The 24,958-nt window shown below is 44.7% G+C and overlaps 1 protein-coding gene across 12 annotated transcripts in view; it reads right to left on the reverse strand.

The window, feature by feature from the left end:
• PCDH15 (protocadherin related 15) overlaps window positions 1-24,958 on the reverse strand; it is a 630,962-nt gene that overhangs the window by 316,158 nt on the left and 289,846 nt on the right. For 2 of the 12 annotated variants that reach the window (XM_074544558.1, XM_074544554.1), the window contains exon 1: window positions 1,984-2,130. The exons of the other annotated variants lie outside the window; for them this stretch is intronic. The gene's annotated coding sequence lies outside the window, so the exon portion shown is untranslated. Of the gene's footprint in view, window positions 1-1,983; window positions 2,131-24,958 lie in introns of those variants that run through there. 12 annotated transcript variants of the gene reach the window in all.

Here is a 24,958-nt window from a genome sequence, read left to right on the forward strand (position 1 = left end):
CTAAAGAGCTTAAATTTAGTTAATTTCATATTATTTGAAAGTAGTTGTGAGGAAAATTTTCTTCAGTATAAAGACTCATCTCCTATTCCTAAAAGAAGAAATTACCAGACAATCCCAGACAACAGGATGTTCATAAAAAGAAAAATGACAGAAAAAGAAAAAAATTCTAAACCCCCACTTTTAAAGCAGAAGGGGAAAAAAGGCTCTAAAGCCTTCCCACCTTTCCAAGGAACATTAAAAAATTTTGCAGCACAATTTTCCAGGCGACTGCCTTTGTGGCAGAGCCATTACACCTGAGCAAATATGACACAAGGTGACAATACAATTATTCCAAGCAGTGATTTAGCACGAGTAGAACACCATAAAGAAGATATCGAGCCCCAAACTTCTCCACAGGCTGCACATTGCCTCTCCAAGGGTAAGGTGTGAAACACAGCACCTGGGAGGAACTTTCTTGCCTCAGCAGCTCCAGACAAGGGCTGGGAGTGGAGGCGTCATCCTTGAGCAGAGCTGTCCTCTGCTTAAATTCCACTCTTATTTCTTAGGGGTGCACCTGCCAAGCCACAGGGATCATGTTCCTGAAACCTGAGTGCTGCCACAGGCAGATAAACTGCATCAAATAACCCCTGGCTCACCGTTCTGCTGCCTCCCCTGGCAAAGAAAACCCCAAAGCCACCCTGAAATTCTGATAAGAGCAACTGAGAATTCACAGGTAAAGCCTGCAAAGCAAAACTCTACCATGTGAAAGTCCAGGCCATTAATATCATTAATTATTTACCATATCTACTGTAATATCAGCTTGCCAGCTCCACCAATCAGCTGGCTTTATAAGAAGGAAGGAAATGTGGACTTGGGGTTACCCTTCCACAGGGAATGTTGTGCTCTTGTGACAACACAGCACCTTAAACACCACCTCCCTTGGTGTGGAGAAATACAAGCACACACCTCCCCTCTGCCTTCAAATGCTACATCAAGTTTACTTGTTTACTCATTTGCACTTGTTTACAGTTCTCCAGATTAAATGGGATGAGTAATCACTAAAATCCCCCTTTTTAAAAAAGAAATCATAAGTACTGGCAACATGACAATCAACACCAGGCAAGCAAAATGCAGGATTCCATGAACAGTAATTAATAAAGTAATACCAAATTAACAGATAAGGAACAAGTAATAAAAACCCCAAAACTCAAAAAACAACCAAGCAACCAACAAAAAGCCAACAACAACAACCCAAAACAACAAAGTAACGAAACAAAAGTATGCAGTGAGAAGAGTTAAATATGAAGGAATTCAAGGAATGACCAAAAGAAGTGGTTGTGTTTTTTTTTTTAATTAAGGTTAACTAAGAGAGAAGCTTACAGAAAGTACTAACAGAGCACTAACTACTGAATATAGAGGGTAATCAATAAATTAGGCAAGTACAAGCCCTTAAGTTTCCTAATCCTCACCTCTACAAACTGCAAAGCCCAGGCAGAATGCTGCTGGGCATGGGAGAGCTGCAAAGGAATTCCTCTGAGGAAGAGGAGCGGAGCTGTGGGACCTCCACTGTGCCACCAGCACGAATTTCCATCCCAAACAAGAGGAAAGCGAGTGCTCAGGTCTTTCCTGCCTCACTGCAGGGAAACCACGCTGGTGGAAAGACACAGACCTCAGTTTGAACTAAGGACATTAAATTAAAGCCCGGTGGTTTTTACTGATTCCCCCCATTGCAAATCTATCACGAGACTCATGATTCTTCTAAAGAGGTGAATAAAATATCAGTCCTGGGCTTACTTTTACCTGAATTCCAAGGGAAATCAAACCCAAGACCCCCCAGTCTGAATTGGCAGCTCAAAGTTTGCGGTGTTGGCTGATGCAGCAAGTTCCCCCGGGAGCAAGAACAGCAAGAACACACCTGCACCCTCCTCTCCTCTTCCCGAGCAACCCCAGCGCTGTGACAGAGCAGCAGCGAGCCCAGCATCCAACAACCCGACACAAAAATACCTCGGCATGTCAGAGCAGGATGCGCCCGGCCATTCCCCACCGGCGGCTCCGCATCCCGCCGGCTCCCGCTGCTGCGATGGGCAGGGATGCGCCTGCCCCTTGCCGGCTCCCCGGGCACTCCCCCGCTCCCAGCCTGGCTTCCCGGGCACTGCCCCCCTCCCTGCCCGGCTTCCCAGCCCCTCCTGGCTCCGGGCACTCCCCCGCTCCCAGCTCCCCTGGCTCTCTCTCCCCTTCTCTTCCTCTCTCGGTTTCCCCCGGCTCGGAGTGCTGGGTACCGAACCCCCCGAAGCTCCCCAGCAGCCGCTCCCTGGCTCCGGGTCCGTCTGTCTGCAGCTCGGTGCCGGGGAAGGCAGCAGCTCCCGGCATCGTTTGCCAGGACAGCAGGAATGCCGCTGGAGCCCGGCTGGACAGAGCGATGCTGCTGGACACAGCGATGCTGCTGCTGGTTGATGCTCTCATCCCCCGGGATACAGGTGCCTAAAGCAAGCTGTTACTCACCTTCGAGGAATTGAAACAGCATTCCCTGAAAATCCCCTTTGCAATTCCTGGGAACTTCACGGACTCGCCGTGCAACTCATGGGAGACCACCCGGGCATCTGATGGAGCTTATTTAAATCAGAGAGTCGTGGTTTGGGCTGTCTGGTAATTTGGTGTTACTTTAGTAATTACTGTTCATGGAATCTCACATTTTCCTTGCCTGGTGTTGATTGCCATGCTGCCACTACTTATGATTTTTTTTAAAAAGGGGAATTTTAGTGATTACTGCATCCCATTTAATTTAAAGCCCAGCCAGTTCCACCCCCTTCCACTGTCCCAGGCTGCTCCAAGCCCATCCAGCCTGGCCTTGGGCACTGCCAGGGATCCAGGGACAGCCACAGCTGCTCTGGGCACCCTGTGCCAGGGCCTGCCCACCCTCACAGGGTAAAACTTCTTCCCAATATCCCATCTAAATTCCCCCTCTTTCAGTTTGTATTTGCTTTTTTAAATTTATTTATTATTAAAGGGGAGCTCCTAACACAAGGTTTATATGGTCATGTAACCACTGTAACACCAGAGCACTCCAGTTCTTGAAAACCTCTACTGGGACTAAAATTACTCCTCAGTCCTTCAAAAAACAAGTGCACAAGCTTGTTGCAAACTTACCTAATGCTACTGCTTCTCACCCACAAGCCTCAATTACCACTATGACTTAAAACCTTAATTTCTTTCCAAAAACCTTATAAAATCTAAAAAAAAAATCAGAATGAGCACTGTGTTATAAGACCTGGAATATTATTTATACCCGAGCACCAAAAACAATGAAATTAAATTAAAAATATAATATCCATAGTAATACCTAGGAACTCCTCTTTCCTGTGCTAGATTATGTATATATACATATACATATACATACATATATATATATATATATACACACACAGTAGCTGTGTGCTATATTTAGTTTTTTCTACCATTTATTATTAAGATTTATCTGTGCTGTGAGATCCACCTGTCCCTCGCACAGACCTGTATTTCTGTTACAGTGTTCACTCCTCACATGTTCCCAAAACACTAAAGCCAGCTCCCATGAAATCATCAGTATGAGATTTTCAAGGCAGGATTTGTCCCGCAGGAATGAAGAATTCCTCCAGGCAGAAAGGACAACCCAGGACAAGCTGCCTCTGAAGGAGAGAAAAGGCTCCTTGCTCCCAGACATGTGCATTCAATATTTGATATGCTCCAAGAATGTTATTGTTGGTAGCTTCCCGTTCCCTCAGAACATCATCAAAAGGAAGTAATTCACCTTGTGGTGATCTGGGAGTGCTTGGCAGCAGGGAGTTCTTCTGGAGGATCTGACAGGAATAATGATGATTGGCAGCAAAGGTGCTCAGGAAAGGTTCTCTCTCCTCTGTGAGCATCCTGCCTCTCCCCAACACTCTGACCCACGCACAGCCAGGGCCAGCCTCTCACTGAGGGTTTTCCTGGATGAGCTGCACTCTCCTTGGGATGCATTTGCACAGGCAAGGCTAAATTCCACTTCAGCCAGACTCAGGTGCATTTCTCTGCACTCAGGGAGAGGATGATCTGGAAATAAATTCTGGTTTTGTAAAAAGCAGGAGCCAAAGTTCTGTTAGAGGCTTGCGTGTTCTTCAATATTATCCCCATCTGCCAATTCCAGCCTGTCCTAGGAAAGTAACCTAGCTGTCCCAGACAGACAGAGCTGACCTAATACAGAGCTCTAGTTCTCTTACATCCCAATACAGAGCTTTGATTCTCTTATATCTCAGTACAACAGGTTCTTCAGTCTTTTAAAACTTGCATAAAGTCCCTTCTCATCTTCCAACTCTTTTAAACGCCTCAGATGACACTGAGATCTTGGGTAATTATGGAGCTTGTCCTCCCAAAACACGTCTCTGGGCATGCAGAGGAGAAGAAGGTGACTGGGATCAGTCAGTCTGGATTTACCAAAGCTAAATCATGCCTGACCAACCTGTCTAGGATACAGTGACAGAAATAATAAAGGGATGGAACGTGGATGAGGACACAGCAGTTATAATTTCCATTGACTTTCCCAGACTTTCAGCACTGTCTCCCACGATATTTTTGTATCCAAGTGAGGACAGTGTGGTCTGAAGGGGTGGACAAGTGAAAAATGGATGAACTCAAAACCTTGTTAAAGGACAGGGCTCAGATGTGGCAGAGGAGACATAACAGGAGAGCTTTTTCTTTTAGGAAAAAAGTGCTGGGGCACTGAACAGGCTCCCCAGGGAATGGGAACAGCCCCAAGGCTGCCAGAGCTCCAGGGTGGGATTGTTGGAGTGTCCTGGGCAAACCAGGAGTGGGACTGGATGATCCCTGTGGGTCCCTCCCAGCTCAGGATGTCCCATGATTCATAAGCTGAAGCAATCAATAAGGATAATGAGGTATAACATTTTCTCTCAAGGACAGGTAAGAGGTGCAGCAGGGGCTTTGGAGTCTCCATCCTTATGTTTTTTTTCTAGACAAAGCCCTGGAGAACCTGGTCTGAACCCAAACTGGCCCTGCTCAGCATTGGTGGGACCAATGATTTTATTTCATGACATTTTACAGCAATTTCTTTTCTTACTGAGTAGTTGCTAAATAGACTTGGGAAGTTGAAGCTTCTGCTTAGGAAATAAATATTGGATCGAGTCTAGAAGTTACCAGCATGTATTTCCAGTTAAAAGCAGAACTACAGCTGTGCAATAAAGTCAAAATCTTAAAGAATTCGACATTTTCTGTAGTTTAGTTGAGGCAAAGACAGTACTGACAGCTTTCTGCTGCATAGGTGTCTGGTTTGTGTAAGGAGCAACACAAGGAGCCCAAGGAAGCTCCTGGAATTGCAGCAGACAAATACAGGATCTTTTCATCTCCCACCTGATGATGCAACATTTTTATTTTCTTCCTGTAAAGCAGAAAGTTTGCAGCTCTAGAAGGCCAAAGATGCAGATGGCAACTCAGTGACTGTGATGAAAATGATTTCAGGGAGGACTAATAATGATTCCTATTTATTTCCTGTCATTTCAGTTGGTTTGACCTTGGAGGAGAAGGTTGGGGTGTTCTGTAATTCCCTGCAAACAGGAGCTCCCAGTAAAATGCTGACCACCTTCTATCTACAGCCCTATGTCACAATGTGCCCCTGAGCAGGCAAAAAAAACCTTCTGGGGAGGAGAAAATGGTCAAAATTTAAAGACAATTTGCACAGGGATACGTCAGAAATGTCCTCACTGATTCTGTGCATCCTTTTGTGAGTATTTTTGTCACTGAGAGGCAAAAGGGGGTAAGGAAAGACAATCTTCCCTCTGGAAGTCTGGGCAGAGCCCTGCAATCTGCCCATCTGTTCACAGGGAGGGATTACACCAAATCCCACTGAGCCTGCATGCTGACAAATCCAGGAGGAGCAGTAATTGGCTTACTGTAGTTTGTTAGATTCATAATTTGATCACAAACTCCTCTCAAGGCAAGTTCATCCACGGCATTCATTTCTCTGCCTTTCCTATGGCTCATTTGTTCTGCAGCACTATAAATATTATGTGAATGAAAATCACAGGAAATGGCTATTCTGTGCTCCAGTGCTTTATTAAGAGATATCTATTTCCAAAAAAAAAAAGAGAAAAAAGAAAAAAAAAGCTAATTATATCTGCATTTACACAGCTCCTTTCAGAAAGATTATCCAAGACTCTTTATAGAGCAGCAAATGACAAGCCCAGAGCTCTGCCTATGTGCAACAATCAGATATATTCCATATGCAGCTGCCATAAACATTTCTATTCATGCCAGTTCATCTGTGCTGGGATTAACAGAGTGAGAAAAGCTGGCCAAGGACACCTATTTAAAGAAGCAGGAGATTTAAGTGGATGGAACCCACACAGTAACTTCACATCTAAAGCACAGGGCAGCTCATGGTGGTGTGACCTGGAATTCTCACTGCAAACACAGCACTTTGGGTCCAATCCTGCCTTGGAAATGATGCTGGATGTGCCAGGAGCAATTCTGGGGCAGGTCCTGAAAATACCTGCACAAAACCAGCAGGGCAAGGACTCCAAGCATGGTGAGGGGGCTTTGCACAGATTGGGATTTGGACAAAGGATGCTCCCAGGGATGACAGGACTCTATCCCAGCTGGGAGGCTTTGGAGCAGAGCAGGAGGAAAAGCCCTCAGTGCAATGTTGTGGAGCACAGCCAGCCTGCCAGCCCTGAGCTGAGCCACGATTTCAGGGAAATACATGGAATTTTCCATGCCCAAATCAGAGGCCAGGCTGGAAATGCTCCTCTCCCACAGGGGAGCCGTGTGCTGCTGGCAGACCAGGGGTGCTGCTGCAGTTTTCCCTCCTCATTTCCCAGCAGTGACTCTGTGCACGTGCAGAACCTGGTGCTGCAGAGGCTGAGAACCACATTTCACACCTTAAGCCAGGTGAAATCCAGAGGCTAAGATGTACAAATAGGCTTCCTCATGCTTCACCTCCTGTGGCCTCACTCCCACATCCCAAGCTCTGCAGGGAATTACTACTCCAGCTTTCTACAAACACTCCCTCAGCTGGAGCAGGGATGGAGATTTCCAGGATTGAGCAGGATTTCCTCATCCTCCACATGGGAAATGAATCCAAGCTCCAGCCCCTCAGGACCAGAAAGAGCCCACAGCACTTCTGTTCAGCAGGAAAACAATTCTAGCATCAGGACAGAGAGTTTTGGGATTCCTCACCTGGCTGCTGAATCCCTGCCAGCAAAGCAGGTTATACTGGGCTGCAAAGCCAGATTAAGAGATAACTCCTCGCTAGGCTGGTCCATAAAAAATGCAGAGAAAGTCAGTCCTGGGATAGAATCCCCCTTCTGTGCCATGCTGGACAGAGAAAACATGAGCTTTTCTTCTTTGGAAGAGGATAAAAATCCACCTCTAAAGCCTCACCAGGGTGTGTGACACGTGTCATGTTTACAGTGCAGGGCATGGCACAGGCTCTGGAGCTGAGCAGGGTGCCCAGGGAAGCCTGGTGGGAATACTGAGGCTGCCTGGTTCTTGTAAAATCAGCATGTCCCAGTGAGAGGCACTGGGTGGGGATCCAGGGATCCCAAAAGATGCAGCAGGGTTGTGAAAGTTCACTCAGTGTTTGGAAAGTGGCAGAGGAATGTAGCACATAGAGCAAATGCACGTGCACACATAAATACAAATATAAAAAACACTTATATATATATATATATATATATATATATATACACACTTAAAAAGTGCCTGGTAAATGGGTACATTTTACTTGGTGCTCTAAAAGTTCAGCAGCTCCTAACCCCATTCCACCATTTTAAACCTACCCAAGGCTGGAACCCTAAACAAGCACCTCAAGCATAAGAAACTGAAGTCACAATCACACAAAACACAGGAACTGTCGTTTTCCCTGTCCTTTCCCCCTCTGGATGCAGAGGCTGTGAGAGCTGTCCTGGGTACCAGGACAGTGCCACCCCACTGCCACATCCAAATGCCACAGCCTGGTCCTAGAGACAGAGTTCAGGTGCATCTGTCCTGCAGGCACTGTCCACAAGCAGGTAAAAAAATCAGCCTTAAAAAGAGGTTTTTTTCTGTGCAGAACTGCTCAGCAAGGCAGGAACCCAACAGCTCCACGGCCATGGCCTGGCTTCACTCCCTACTACAGCAACGAGGACGTCACAGGCTGAGCTGTGGATAAAGAACATTTTATTCCTGCCCTGCTTGAACCCAGCTCGTTTGGAGTTGTAGCCCGCCTCCTTCTCCCCAGGTGAGCTGGCAGAGGCAGCAGGGGAAATACACAAACCCCACTTCAATTATTTGCTCATCCTTCAGCAATAAAAGGGCAGAGAAAGGCACCACACAAAATGAAATGCTCTTTGGAGCAAAGGGGTATTTTAAATCCAAATATTCTTATGAGAGATTTGATATCTCCTCATCCAATAATTTTGGAAAAGCTGTAATCCTGTCTGGGAGATTTCCCTAACTGCTCCAGCAATAAAGCAAACACTGCACCAGGGCTTTTCAATATTTTTGTTTCTCTCTGTGGTACCTTCTCTTACACTCTGCTCACTTTCCACCAGAACATTCAAGGCATTCATTTGATTATCTGCTTTTCACTACCTGGAATTTTAGTCTTCAAATGGCAATTCTTTAATGGTTTATTGCTCACAATTAAATTTTTGGAAAGGTAAAAGGCTCTCTTTGGAGTTGCAGCTCTAAAGCACCACAGCATAACACATGCAGTCCTACACAGTACAACAATCCACTGAATTTCCTTTTAGCAGAACTCCTATGGTTTATATTACATTATTATAGTTTATATTATTATTCTTTTCACACCCCACAGCCCCCATCAGGAGTTACCACACACTGAAAATTTACCCCCAAAAAAGAACTTTTTGCTCTCCAACCTGCATGGATTTTCCCCCAGAGCACAAGGGCAGCCTCCGCTCCGGCATTGACCCTCCTGGTTGGATCCTCATAGGAATTCCACTTTGGACAAGAAGCCTTTTATTCCTGGAATTCTACAAGCTGCAAGTTAGCTGAGGACTGTAAGTCAACTGCATGCTGGCTCCCTGTCAGTCAGGGCTAATTCCCACAGATTAGAGAAGGAAATCCGTACAGTTCCCCAGGTCCTAAACACTACCACTAAGAGAAGAAAATTTTTTTCCTTCCCAAGTCATCTTTTGGGATTAAAAAAAATGAAAAAATTCCCATGAATCATTGCTATCTGCACCCAAAGTATCAGAGGAGATGAACCAAGAGCACCAATCCCTGGCTGTGTGTCGGTTCCCAGATCACCCACTCCCGGCACCGAGCGCGTTCACCCCAAATAACATCACGATCCTGCAGTTATTGTTGTCAGCAACAACCCCACAAGCACAAATCCCTCCCCTCTGCTTCCCTGGTGTCTGCAGACAACTGGTCTCTGAGGAGTGCTGAGCACCATTACTCTGAATAGGAGGGTTTGAATCACTGTGGAGGACAGACAGAAAACTGAGCTCATTCTGTTGTCTTTCACCACAAATTCAAGACTTTCCCTGGATTCAGAGGAGCATTTGCCCTCCTGATTCCTTGGTGCCTCTAGTTGAGGGCTGTGGGTATCTCATTGTGGGAGATCCTTTCTCTTATTTGAACTGAGCTCTTTTAGACTTTCTCCTTTTCCAGTTCATGGAATCACAGAATATTCTGAGCTGGAAGGGACCCACAGGGATCATTCAGCCCAAGCCCTGGCCCTGCACAGACACCTCAGCAATCCCACCCTGTGTGCATTGTCCAGTTCTTCCTCCTCTCCAAGTCTCTTTCTCCCTCTGGAGACAGAAGTGTTATCACTGAGAGCTTCCAAGTTAAAATTGGTGGCAAAGAAGAGCTTTGTTGTTCAACTCAAACCCCACACAGCACCTGCAAACAGCCCATCAGACACAGCTGCCAGGGAATCATGGAATCCCAGGATGGTTTGGGTTGGAAGGGACCTTAAATCCCATCCAGTGCCACCCCTGGTACGGGCAGGGACAGCTTCCACTGTCTCAGGCTGCTCCAAGCCCCATCCAACCTGGCCTTGGACACTTCCAGGGATGAATCAGCCACAGCCTCACAGTGGAACCTGCAGGAGAGGAGAATTCCCCTCTCCGCTCCAAACCCTCTTTTCCTCAGTTCTGGATAAAAGTGAGTTTCAATGCACTTTCATCAAAAAAGCACCAACTGGCACAGCTCTGAGGCTGCTCTTTTGGAGCTCCTTGGGATCAAAGGTGGAGGCCTTTGGATCACAGGAATAGGCTGCCCTGGGCCGGGATGAACTCCCTATCCCTGGAAGTGTCCAAGGAACATGTGGATGTGGCACTTGAGGACATGGTGAACACAGCAGTTGATGGTTGGACTTGAAGATCTTACAAGTCTTTTCCAACCTTAACAATCCCATGACTCCATTATTTCCCTTTTATTCTCTGAGTGAATGGGAATATTTAGGATGAGAGTCTTAAAATATGACCAGGAGTTCACAGTTGTGCAGTTCTGAGCTTCTCCTGAGACACTCAGTGATTAAATTCCAATGGAGACTTTGCCATCAGTCCAACACGATGGCAATGCTGCTGTTTCTCCTGACACTGAGTCTTGTACACAGGTGAGCAGGGAGCCAATAATCACCTTTCCAGTGCCAAGGAGCTTATTTGACACGTGGCTGGAGTGGATTGCCTGGAGTCAGGAAGAGCAGGAAGGATCCTTGCTTCTCCACAGTGCCCATGGCAAATCCCAGAGCGCTGAATTTCCAGCTTCCCTGCCTCCTTCCTAAATCTGGCAGGTTTTACTTAAAAATGCTCTGCATATCTTGTGCTTATTCACTGCTGGAAAATTCTTGATTGGATGAACACGGGGCAGCAGGGAAAATGTACAATGTGTATTTAACATATTTTCCCTCCCATTTCTTATCCACCTGAGGAGGGAAGATTGGAAACACTCGATGCCTTCACCTTCGCCTTGTGGAGTTCTTTCTACATTAATGTGTTATTATGTGATAGATTTTGAGCAAGGGTCAAGCAGCTCTCAGAAGTAGGAACACTGTGCAGTATTGGGAAAGCTAATGGAAACATGTTTAAAGCATATTGAAAAGAACAAAGGTGGGTTAAAAATACCTTTAAGTATTCCCCAAATTCATCTTTATGTTGATTCCAGTCTTACAGGAAATACAATAAAATACTTCAGACGGACCTGAGGGGGCTTTGAGAATTGTACAGAAGACACTAAAGTCATTAACATTCCAGTTTAAAATCTTCTGCAGATAACCCCCCTTATCCCTTTTCCATCTCACTTTCTCTCTCCCACATTTCTAATTTTTATACTGAAATATTCCAGAGCTGGATGAAATGCTCCCAGAGAAAAGCACAGCTGCAAGCCCCACCGGTGTTTGGCTGAACCAAGCAAGAGTTAGGCCATCTCCAGGTATCCAGGCCTCCATGTATTTGCTGGAGTAAGAGCAAGGTGGGTTCTCCTCATACTTTGGCCATTTTCTACCTGAAACCTCTATACCTGCAACCCTTACACAGATTGTGCCAACAGAGTAACTGCTCAGAATTATCCTTGCCCGGCTCTTCTGAGTGGGACACCAAAAACAAGGAAGAAACCTGGGCTCCCCTGGCACTTTACATCATCCCTATGCCTTATTTTTGCTCTCTCTCATATCATCACACATATGAAGCCACTTCTACTTGCAGAACCACTAGAGAGCCCTCTTGAAATCTCTCCTGCACTCTTCTGCTCTAATTGCCAGATCCAAGTGGATACGCAGAGAACATTTTTGTAATACGTTCCTTTGACTCATATTTATATTTTGTTGTGAAAATAAACTCAAAACATAGTCAAGACCACAAAATGCCTTTTCTCTCTCCCTGCTAAATGTTAATTATGCCTGTGTACATTGTCTTGATCAAAACAGCTCCCCTTTTAAGCTTAATCTCTTCTTATCCCTATTCTCCCCTTTCTTCCCAACTCTCCTGGTACTTTCCCATTTTGTAAACTCTTCATTCTCCATCCTTTGTATATCTTCACTAAACCTTCAGCTAGTTCCAAAATTCAATGGTGTATGTGTGTTCATCCTGCCTTGCCTTTCCTCAGCTTCCCAGCTCCTGCCTTTATTCCCTTCCATGGCTGCCTCAGTTCCTACCACTCCCTTTTCCTCTGCCTGCCTCTGCAGGACCTCCTTGGGACCTCTCCCTTTTCGTCTGTGCTGTTTCCTCCTCATGCACTTGGATGATCCACTTCTTCTGCTCCCACCTTCTTTTCTCTGTCCTCTTGGCTGTCCCCACCTCCCCTCAGGGGCTGTTTTGAGGGGCTCCTGGGGGATTCTTCCATCTGCCAAGGTCACAGTGTGGCCACATCCTGAATTCCATGGAACCCACTCCTACCCTGTGGCATATATCTCCTTACCTCTCCACCAGTACTCCCCAATATGATCTGCAATATTCAGCTTTCCCCAAAACTTTCAGAATTCCCAAACTTAACCCTCAGCTGGATGTTAGTTTTCCTACTTCCATGTTTTTTCACAGGCATATATCCCCTATCCTTCAAGGCATGCTGTTCTCACCTATTTCACTGCTGGTGCACTTCTACCTCTTGGGATTTACATTCACTGAGCAGAAGAATCCATGGAGACTGAATTCCTGGGTGTGCCAGCATCTAGAAGCAGCCATGGATTTGACTGAGGGAGATCAAGGATCCCACATCCCTTTTTCCAGTACTGAATCCAGGTGTTTTGTCACAGAGAGCTTTGGCTGCTGGTAGGAGACCCAGATTTACTTCACACTTCATTCCCCTCTACTGAGCCAGCCTGGATCAGATGGGATGCTGGAATAAAAGAAGTCATGCTCACAGTCTAGCTGATCCTGGATTCCTCCTGTCCCATCTCCTTTATCTCCAAATTAAAAGAAATAACAGGGAGAATAAGGAGTAACCCACTTGAGCACAAGGTGAACTGAGGCTGAAAAGAAGAAATGCTAATGAATAGTAGTCAGAAGAGTGGCAGTCCCTAGTACCTATAAAAAACCACTCCTGAGTATTTGGCCCAGCTAAAACTAAGAGTAACCTTGGAGTAAAGTCAGCCTGGGGCTAAATGGTGATCACTGTAATGCCCTCAAAAAGCAGCTCAAACAAAGGAAATTTATCTAAGTAGGACACCACAATGGCCATGACATGAGCAGGCCAACATCAAACACAGAACAGCAAAAGCAGCTCACAGCACAGGAATACTGATGTTCCTGCCCATTCTTGGGCTGTTCTGTCCTGTCTGGCAGAAGATTGACAATAAATGGTATTCAATAAGCTCCAAGTGGGAATCACTGGGACTGTTTTGCATTCTTGATGACAATTGTAACAGATCTCAAGTATCAGGTTGGTACCAATCTTTGTGTAATGAAACAGCAGCTTATTAATGGACAAATACTGGGATTTTGTTCGTGTTTTATCATGGATTATCACAGGATGCCAGGGTGTGTGAGGCTGCAGGAGCTGAGAGGGCACCTGGTGTCCCCTCCCTGCTCCAGCAGGGCCATCCCAGAGCCCAGGGCACAGCATTGTGTGCAGCCAGCTGTGCCCCAGCCCCAGGGAGGAGAGCCCCCAGGCTGTGTGGGCAATGTGCTCAGGGCTGGGCACTGCCCAGGGCAGAAGCTGTGCCTCCTGTGCAGGGCAATTGCTGGGCTCAGGCCCTGCCCGTGGCTCTGGTGCCATTGCTGGGCCCCGGAGCAGAGCCTGGGCCCTGCTCTGCCCCTCCCTGCAGCCAGGCCCAGCCAGGCCTGAGGGCCCCTCTCAGCTGGGGCTCCTCTCCAGGCTGAGCAGCCCCAGCTCCCTCAGCCTGGCCTGGAAGGGCACCCACATGCTCCAGGCCCTTGCTCAGTTCCAGCAGCTCCTGGCCCTGCTGTGCTCAGCACCCAGAGCTGGACACAGCACTGCAGAGGTGCCTCCAAGGGCTGCCCCAGGGCCGGCATCCCTCCCTGCCCTGCTGCCAATGCTCTGCTGCTGCCCCCGGCTCCATTGGCCTCCCTGGGCCAGGACACTCTGCTGGTTCGGGGACAGCTCGGTGTCCCCAGGACACTCTGCTGGCTCAGGGACAGCTCGGTGTCCCCCAGGTCCATCTCCACAAAACTGCTGTAGCAGGGTCCCCCAGTCTGTGCTGGTGCCCATGGCTGTCCCTGCCCAGGTTCAGGACCTGCATTTCCCTTGTTGAGTTTCGATTTCCCTTATTGAGTTTCAAACAGTTCTTCTCTACCCATCTCTGCAAGCTGTCAAGGCTCTATGATTAATAATTAATAAATAATAAATCCTCTATTGTTCCACATTCAGAAGCAAAATTTACATCTTAAACTGCAAATCTTCCCTCTCAACCCGTGGGCTAAAATGTCACGTCACCTTTTTGACCCCTCAAGGGAAATTTAGTTGTGAAGTGGGAGCATTAGATCTATACCCAATTATTATGTTCAAGGGAGAACAGCGTTTCATTTTGTGATTTATACATTTATACTCTGTACAACTGAACTGCATTAATTCTAAATCTGAATAATATTAGGAAGTGAACGTCCTGCTGAGTAGAACAAGATAGAAATAAGAAATATAAAGGCAGTGTAAACATACATCCATTTATTTTAGAAGCCTCTATTTCTAAATAGCCACACATTCTTGGGGAAAGCGAGGAAATATTTCATTTATTTAAAAGCAGCAGGAAACTCTTACAGTGGTAAGTTACACATTAGCATTTTCTTTGCCAAGCAACACCTGGCTTTGCTTAGGGACATTTGTTTATACTGGGGAGAGAAAGTATTCTGGTAATTCAATAAACACTACAACAACCTCTCCACTGAAATTCACTTTTAGGCTGAGTAATGAAAAAATTTCAATGGGAAAGGGAACTTTTAGGACAATAAGCCCTCAAGACACTCCACCAAAGACCAGCATCTCATTTTTACTAGAACTGAACTCCCATTACATCTTGTCTTGCTTCAAGCTTTTAAACTTTACTGTGACAATCCTCATTTCTTCCGTAGAATACAACATGGCAAAGGCTGATTTTCCATCCTCTCCCCTTCCCCCAGGCATTACCCTGGTCAGAGCAGCACTTTTAACAGGGAACTTCCCTCTCCCACACACAGCTATGAATCTTTGGACAATTACCATCATTAAGATTTTTATCCCTATAAAAAAAAAAAGGAAAAAAGTGTTTTCTTTCCTTTGCAAGAGCCATCAGCTTTGCCAAGTGGTGATCTGTTGCCTTCCTGCCTCCACCAAAACCTCTGGCTGTTTTGTGTGCATGATTTATATTCCCTATCATCACTTAGCTTGCTCATAGCTTTGCTGTTCAGTACAGAAACCTAGCAGATTTTCCTCCACAGGGCTGTTGCCTGGAATACTCCATTTCACAAATCAAAGACAGTCAAAATAAAGGATGAAAGCCAACTTTTTTTTCCTCCCTACAAAATAACAAGTTGTCTTTGGGAAGATTCAAAACTACTGTCTTCACAACACAAAATACCAGTGGATCAAAACAGGCAGAAATGATGTCCAGCAAAGTCAAATGAGATCAAAACCAGGACAAAAAAACTTGGAAAGGGTAAGTTACAGTGAGATTGGGGTGGTGGGAATCCCCCCAGACCTGACCATGACTCTCACATTGGAGATGCTGCAGAAATGAAATCTCCTGTTTCTCCCCAGCATCTCTATGTATGAACTATTTTTTAGGTTCTAACAGCCAACAGGAATTGGATGATGAAGTCACTCTCACTGCCATCTGCTCCAAAAGAAAAACAAAGAAACCAAACCTCCCAGAAATCCTTTGTGTTTGTAAAGAAATTCACCCTCCCAGTGTAGGGATTTTGACCCAATCCTCTGTTCATTACCATGAACACCCAACTTCCCATTTGGTGAAAAACACCCCCTTGCAAATTGAAGAGGCTGTGCAAAAATAGTCACAGTGACAATAACAACGCTAATAATGAGGATGGAGATCTTTCTAAACCATGAACAAATGTTGATTTTACTCTAAAATTAACTCGTGGAGAATGGGAGCATTTTTGTAATCCTTGTGTTCATTGTTGGCTTCCTCTGTTGAGCTTTCTGGATGCTATTTCTGAGAGGGAAGAATGAGTCACTGTCTTGCCTTGCAATGAGCTCTAGGGTGGAGTTCCATGTCAGCTGGCAGAGAAGGAATTTGGGGGCAGGTGCTTTTCAGGAGACCATGGCAAACACCCAGCAAGTAACAGTGGAGCCTCTATTCTGGGATTAAATAAAGCAATGAGAAATGAAGGTGCTAAAGCACAGGACAGACAAGGAGAGCTTTGATCAGATGGTGCACCCATGAGAGCAAGGCACCCTGATAACCCTCTTGAGGATTTGAGAAAGGGACAGGAGTGGCTCCATGGCTACTGAGGTTTGCCAGGAGACTGTGTTCACTTGGCAATTTTATTTCCCTTCAGCTAGTGAATGCTCACTTTTTTGAGAAAATCCATATGGCACTGAAAATTTCCTGAAGTTTCTCCATTTCAGAGCTTGATTAGCTTCACCTGCCAGGAGGCCATAAAAGAGTTGAGTGTGCCTCAGCTTTTGGGACCATCTTCAGCAGAGAACCAGATGTGCTTGAGCTTTTGGGACCATCTTCAGCAGAGAATTAAGTGTGCCTCAGCTTTTGGGACCATCTTCAGCAGAGAATCAGATGTGCTTGAGTTTTTGGGAGCACCTTCAGCACCAAGCTATAGTCACCCAAGGATGAGTTAAATGGGGGTTTCCAGCCCCTAGATCATAGGGAAAATCCCCTTTGAACAAACAGCTGCGCAGTCAATGCCAAAAATGTTCATGCGGAGCACAGACTCCAAGGTACCTTTTACCATGAAATAACAGCATACAAGAAAGTTTTTGTGATTTATAATTACTGCTTCTTTCTTGAAATGCTACAGCTTTGAAGACCTTGCAAAGCCTCATGCACTAAGGAGCTGTTTATGTCACTTCTTTACTGACAAAATCAGACATTCCTTGTACTTGGAGCAGACCCAAAAATAGCACACAGATATTTCCACGTGCAGAGCTGAATATGCTGCTGCCTTCTTCAGCTCTGGCCAAAACTCAGCTCAGCAACAGGTGACCCAAAGTGATTTTTGACCCTCACATTTAGGGCAGCAACCTCTACCACAATCCTAGAATCCCACAGCTTTTATAGCCTCCAGCCCAGAGCAGATCCAATACCTGAGGCAACCCCAGGGCCTCTCACAATTAATAACAGCACCCAAGGGTGCTCCTGCTTCACCCCATGTGTGTTTCTTTGGTCACTTAGCACACAGGTGACACTTCTTTGTTCTGAAGTCTGAGCAGAATGAGAAGGATGTGGAGGTATTTAGGGCTCTGCATTTTGGAGGCCAGAGTTTCATGTTCCTCACTTCCCTCCATACCCAAAGCAGAGAGCATCAATGTCCCACCCAAGCTCAGGGGTTACAGACTCCAGCAGGGCCGATTTCTTCCCTTGCTTTTATGTTTGCTTTAGAAGCCTCAGCACTGATTCCTAAACACGCCTAAACCCCCAGGAACACAGGATTACTGAGGAGTTTCTTGAAAAAAGAAACTTCATCTGCCTTTTAGAATGTTGTGTTCCCTTTGCCCAGCTCAATCCCAAAATTGCTGCAGGACATCGCAGCAGCAAAACCCTTTAACGTGGCCCTTCTGCACCTTGTCATCTGCTAATGTCCCCTGTTAAGTGATCTAAGCCTGGCCTCAATCTTCTCTTAATGAAAGAGAAGGAGGAGGATACTTTAACTGCTATTATTAGCTCTTAGTACCTGTCCAAAGGAAACAAAACAAAACAGAGCCTTTAATTCCACAGGCTCCCCAAGGGAATCATCCTATGGAAAACAGATTCACAGTGGGGGAAAAACCTTGTGATGCTCAGGGATTTCCTCCCTCAAGTGTGTGCTTGAGGAACAACTACATTAAACCATCTACATTAAAAAAAATTAAAATGAACCAAACAGTAGTGCTATAATTTAATCTTTACACTCAGCAAACTGAATGTTAACTGCTGTAATTTTATTTGAAGCCCCAGGATGGTTCCCTGGATTGAGTTAGGGTGGGATTTTGGCACCAGCTTAAGAACCAATGTGCAGCAGGAGCACCTTTGTGTGGTCCTTTACGTGATGTAGTGGGTGGTCTCACCTTAGTCCAGTTCAAATGTTACAGAATTTGGAATTTCCCAGCAGTCCATCCCTGCAGAGGCACATTCTGCTGCTGTGCCCACCTTAGGGATGGTGCTGGGCACAGAGAAGGCTCCTGCACTTTGTCAGAGACACCTCAAGAAGCTGAGAAAGGTCTGAGAACTTGAACCCCTACCTTTAAAACACCACAAAAACAAACTCTGAAAATGCTCCCAAACTCCTGAACTCCTATCCCGGAAAATGAATGCAAATTTCCTGCCTTGTTCTCATAAATCTGCAAATAATCTGAATATTTTTTTTAGTAATTACTGAAAATTTAGGTCAAATATTTCCTACAAGGTGGCCTCCAATGTGTGATGATTGTAGAAAAGGGTAACATGTGCGATTGCTTGATTGCTCTCCTAACGGGATCATGGATAATTAACCATTACAGGGTAATTGATATGTACGTAAATGGATTAGGTGCTTAAAGTTCAGCCTGTGTCCCTCAGATAAACTGGTTCCATGCACACCTGGGATTTCAGCTGGATTTTTCTCTCATATTCATTATGCAGCCTGACTAATTTAGGGAAAGGGTGATTCACATCCCAACAAAATGACAAAGCATTTGGAAATCTCTATGAATGCAGGTGTTTCGAGATCTAAAGAGATCTTCTCTAAAGAGAGAAGAAAACAATGCAATGTTAATGTAGGTTTACTTTTTCTCCACTTCTCTTCCAGAAAGTTACCAATCCCCTACTTTCATAATTGTCTTAATTAAATTAAGGCAAATGAGAAAATAAGGAACTCTTCCACAAGCAATCCTTCAGTAAGGCATTCTTTTCACTTTAAAATACTTTTTTTCAACAGAAAAACAGATTTTCTAAATCTACTAATGCCTGCTGCTTGTAGATTACATTGTGAATGACAAACATCAACAATTAAACTTTAAATCTGGGCTAGGGCTGGCTGGATCTTACTGCTTCTGAGTTTTTAATATGTTTCAGATTGCTGAAAGCTCCTGAGGGGGAAGGATCATTACTCTTTTCCCACAAATAATTTCTAAAGAGCCCCTGGTATCCCACAAAAGGGAGGATTTATATAAGAACAAGTATAAAAACATTACACTTTCCAAGCTGTCTCAACTTTTCTCATGTCCATATCCAAATTCAGATCATCTGTGTCCAATGCTTTTGGTGTCCTATTGGTCTCCACACTCCTTTCCTGCTGCAGCCACATTTCCCAATATCACACTTTAAATACTGATGGTTTATTGCTGTCTAAACCAACTGCAGATATATTTACAAAACAAGAAACTTGGTTCTCATTTTTTTACTACAGCCATTACAACAGATTGGTGTTGGGTGGATTTGTGCAGCTGAGGCTGCCTTGCAAATAATTCAAAATGCAAAAAAAAAATCTTGGAACAAGACATGATAAACTGCAAAAATGGGTCTCACACACTGATAAAGTTCTCTTTTAAATTATAAACTCATGGTATGGCAAGGAAATTAATAAATCGTGGTCAGAGAAAAATACCATAGGAGCATTTCCACCTCACCTCACCTTTCCTTGAAATTTCCTTGAAATGTCTCCTCTCCTCTCCTCTCCTCTCCTCTCCTCTCCTCTCCTCTCCTCTCCTCTCCTCTCCTCTCCTCTCCTCTCCTCTCCTCTCCTCTCCTCTCCTCTCCTCTCCTCTCCTGCCATTTCACAAGACACAAACATGGATCATTCCTTGTTTTCCAGTGGGGAAAATTAAACTTGCTGGAATTAAGAGCCCACGGGTGAATTATTAGGAAATTCCAAAGAGCAGGAGAACCAGGAGATGACTGTGTATTAGCCTACCATGAAGGTGTTGGCACTGAATGCAATCTTTGTAAATCAAGTTCCTTCCATAGCTCTGAATCCAAACTTCACCTTAAAGCAGCAGATGATGGAAAATGTATTTACACATATTTATAAAAGCAAATGAAATTGGAGGGTGCCACATCACTGTAGAGTGATCAGAAAAGAAGAATGAGCTTTGCAATAGAATGAGTTAGGAATAGAATATTTCCATGACTCATATCAGTTTTTCCTGGGAGACAATATCTGCTGCCAGAGGGTTAAATTCAAACAGTTCTTTGTAACACATTTTTTGCCACTTAGAAAACTACAGAGGTGACAAGGAACACGCAGGAAATACAGAAAGCATCACCTTGGAAATTAGGCAGCACAGGAAAGCCAAGATAACACAACAATTTGACTTGAACACTTACTCCATCCCAAACCAGAATTTCCTCTGCATATTTAAATATGTAGCGCCTACGGCACCCTTCCCCCAAAGAATCAGCACCTAAACCAATCATTCCAAATAAATCATGGCCTGCCTTGTTTGTGCATGGTTTAGTCTCAGATACTTCAGGGGAAATTGCAGAAGCAGAGCCAGCCTGCCAGGTGACAGCTTGCCAGGGAAAATAATTGGCATCGTGCTCAGAGGTGCGCGATGCCGGCTCCTCCATCATGTGCTAACAGGGGAGGCTAAAACCCAGCCAGCCTCACCCTGCCAGGCCTCCAGGTGAAAATATTCCCATTCCTACTGTAGCTGGAGATCTGGAGGCCAATGCTGTGCTTTACATTTATTATGATAAAAGGTGTTTCTGGTGATTTATGGGAGGTGTGGAAAACCTGACTCTTAGTGTTCAGCTGTTTCCCCCCAGAGCTAGCAAAGGGTTTCAAGGCACACAGGGAGTTTAAGGAGAGGTAAAGAGCTCTGTGCTTGCACATCTGTGCATGTAACAGCACAGAATGTACAGGCTTCCCAGAGCAGCTGTGGCTGCCCCTGGATCCCTGGAAGTGTCCAAGCCAGGTTGGACAGGGCTTGGAGAGCAGCCTGGGATAGCACAAGGTGTCTCTGCCCATGGCAGGGGTGGGACTGGATGGGCTTTAAGGTCCCTTTCAACACAAACCATTCCATGATTCTGTGGCAAGAGCTATGCAAGAGTTAGCATAAAGTAGAGTTAACAAAAAGAGTTAATATAAAGAAATTCCCCCAAATTTTCTCAGTGTTTTAAAAATATCAGCTGCACTACACTGCCCAGCACTCCACTTTTCAAAATGCTTCCTGGGATTCCAAAGCAAACACTACACTGCAAGTAAACTAAAACAACAACAACAAAAAATGCTTTTTCTCCTTACATGCAACACATCACACAATTTTTTCCCCATTTTGCATGAAGTATTTAAGACTCAGTGACAGAAACATAAGAACAATTGGCAAGCAGGTTGTGCAGTGCTACATTTGTGTCATCTTTGTGAGCATGTAAAAACCCCCAATGCTGCTGGATTTACAAACGGCTTGCAGGGAACTCATTGCTAAGTGTGCAAAGGAGAGAGAATTCCAAAACAGCATTCCAAAACAGAATTCCAAAGCATTCCTCTCTAGCCTTTCCTTAGCTGGAAAGCAGAACCCCATGGGTTCAGCTCCAAGGCAGCTGGAAGGCAAAGAGCAGCAAAGTGTGGTGCTCAGCAGAGCAATCAATGGTACAAGTCCACTTAGACAGGCTCATTTCCCAGAAGGTGTTTGACAGAGGCAACAGCTGCCAAATTCCTCTCCTTTATCCATCGTCTCCCCATGGAGACACCTCACTTTCCATCCCATGGCAGCTGAGATTCCCTGGGAGGCTTTGGTCAGCATCCCCAGCCAGGGCTTTTGGAAAGGCATTTCTCTGCCCCCACACTTGGTGACAGCTCCCAAGAAGCAAGGCATGGCTGTAAGGAGGGACTCACCTTCCAAACTGGAGCTTGGCATCCTGCTCCAACTTCTCTGTGGTGATACAGATGCAAAATATTCATCCTGCTTTCCTATTCCAGCCTTATTTCCTCTGGCTGTTCCTTTTGTGTCTCTATTAGTCATCTGCCAAGCTCTGTGGCCAGATTTTTGCACCTGGTGTGCTTGTGAAAGAATTCCTTCATTCTCCTGCCCTGCTGAAATTGTTCTCCTGGCACCTTACTGTTTAATCTTCCACATATTGTTCTTTCCCATTTTCTTCTCTTGGACACAGACTCAGCTTTCTGCAGACCTCTTTTATTTGTAGCAACCATCAATTCCCTGCTTCTAGTCAGGGAAGGTTCCTTCTGGATTCTCTGCTCTTTCTTTTGATACTCAGCATGTCCAGAACACCCCACAGGACAAACTGTATCGCTGCCATCTGCAAGTATTCAAATTGAGAGTTGTCCTAACTCAGTTAAAGACAAAATTGTTTTCTTTATGGAATTTCATAAAGGTTAAGGTGGGAAAAGCCTTCTAAGACTGACAAGTCCAGCTGTCAACCAGTACCACTAACCCATGTCCCCAAATGACTCATCCATAGGACTTTTGAACATTTCCAGAGGTGGAGACTCCACCAATTCCCTGGGCAGCCCCTTCCAGCTCCAGGAAGGACCCAGCATTCCTGGTTTTAGGGGATTTTAATGGGGAACCCTTTCCAAGTTCTTACTGTCCAGTCTAAAGTTGCTATTCCAGAACATCATGGAGAACATAAAAACCCTACATTTAGGTCAAGAGCTCTAAATTCCAGAGTGTAAGAAACTTTTGTGCATTTACAGAATGTTTTCCCTTAGAAATCAATTCCTGGTTTTTGATGGACAGTGCATGAGCACAAATAAGAAATAAACATGGATTTAAAGCTTCTTTTCAACCTTCTGGCAGTGCCTGAGATTCACACAACCGAATTTAAGCAACCAAGACTAAAATCTCAACCAAGGGGTAGGGTTTATATAGAAGACCCTCTCTTTCTTGGGATCTCCCATTTCCAGCATGTTCCCATTTCTATTTGTCCACAGAAATTGGGTAGCAGGTACAACTACAGGACATTTCCAAAATACCTACTGAAATTGGTAGCCTACAACCCCTTGTAGCTGTTGATGAGAACCAACTCACTGAGAAAAGGTGTTTTGCTCTCTCACCCAGCCACAATCCTTCATTTCCATCACCAAACTGATAAAAAACTCCATGACTGAAAGCAGTGACTTAGAAATTCCACGTTCAATTGTTTTCATAAAGCAAAATTAACATTAACAAACTTTTTAGATACAGAGGTTTTACAGCTTTTTTTTTTATAATTATAAAATTGAAGTCAAATTGCAATACCAAGGCAATTAAGGGAAATAGCTAAAATAATATCAGGGCTTCATTGCCTGAGAATTTAAATGAGGCATTAATTAGTCCAAGACAATATTGAAAAATAGAACCATCTTGTACCTTATTGAAAATGATCAGCACCATCCACAGGAGCCAAATCTCAGCATCATTAAATAAGTCTTCAGAAATTAATTAAAATACTTGGAATGTGAAAGGACAAAGAATTCTGTCTTTTCAATATCTCTAAGCCCTAAAAATCCACGACTAAGTAATAAGAAATGGTTTTGTAGCTGTTGATACAGACATTTCTCCTGAAAATTCTTCTGCTTTTACTTGTTTGGAATGGATGTCACTGACACAGCTCCTGAGCAGAGCCATCCTCCCTGCAAAATCTGCCTTTTATTTTTCCCTTTTTCATTCTGCCAAGGAATGCCTTGCTCTCTATAAATCCTGCCCAACAGCTCTGCCAAGGATACAGCCACTGTTGCTACCAGCTGAAACCCAAATTTGGCCAGGCAAAGTTGCCAAAGCAACAGAAGATGCGGGAAGCCCTGGACAGACGACTGAGGAGTCCTGTGCTTGTTTAAACATTCCTAGTAGTGGTATTTCAAATTTTAACCAAGATTACACTACTTTTTGTAAGAAACTCTAATATTTAGCTAGAAAACTTTTAGCTCCAGGATGCATGTTACTACTATTCAGAAAGTTGTTTTATTTTTATTGTACTTTTAAATTAAGGTCCCATCGATACCTGGATAGTTCTGTTGGAGACATAAAAGTGAAATTACTCAAAATAACAAGGAATACTCCTGTGCGATTGGATATTTGAATAAAATAATATTTTGCTGTTCTGTACTTTCCTGGTGGAGTGTATCAAAGCAGCAAAAGCCTATTTTTTTATATTTTGATAGTTTTATTCTGTTTGCTAGTCTCTAGGACTAATTAAATGCACTTCACTAATTAAGTGGTGGAGTATTTTGATGCATAGATTTGTCCTGTTCTCTGCCAGTTGGTCTCTACCCAAGGAAGGAACTTCCAGACTATATGGAAAAAGGGTGGGAGTGGGAGGGAGAATGTACCAGCCCAGTGATAAAGCTGATAAAAAATCAGCTTCCTGATTAAGCTGCTCATCTATTCTCATCCATAGCTCCTAGAACAACCAGAGGTGTTTCTTAATAAGAGTGCTGGAAGAGCCAAAGCTCAGAAGTGTGGCCCAGGCGGGTGAGAAATGACAAGCACAGAAAATTCCATAAAGACATGTCCTTAAGGAGTCAAGCAGCACAAATCACCACCTGAGCAGCACATTAATCCCCATCTCCTGCAGACTCAAGTGTGACACGTGAAGATCTCTCTCCCAAGCTGATTATCTGTATTTCCTTCACACCCTGACTCCGGCTCATCTCCTCACCCGTGCTGCTAATTGGTTTTCATGCCCAAAACACATCAGCAGAGTCTCTGCTCCTCATCTTAGCCCATTCCTTGTCACCTCCACATGTCAAGTGCAGGCAGCTAATTCTCATCAATCCACTTCTCACTCCCCAGCAGCTTCTCTCCAGTTTGACCCTGTCACCAAAACTGCAGGAATAAGAGAAACTCTCCACACCATCTTTTAAGTGTTAGAGAATCAGGCATTACTTCATTCTGGCCAGGATGTACCATGGAATTCATCCCATCCACACAGCCAGGGTGAGGAGTAGAAATTATTCCATCACACATCATTCTCTACCAG

This window comes from Zonotrichia albicollis, chromosome 7 (genome assembly GCF_047830755.1).
Source record: "Zonotrichia albicollis isolate bZonAlb1 chromosome 7, bZonAlb1.hap1, whole genome shotgun sequence".
Lineage (NCBI taxonomy): Eukaryota > Metazoa > Chordata > Aves > Passeriformes > Passerellidae > Zonotrichia > Zonotrichia albicollis.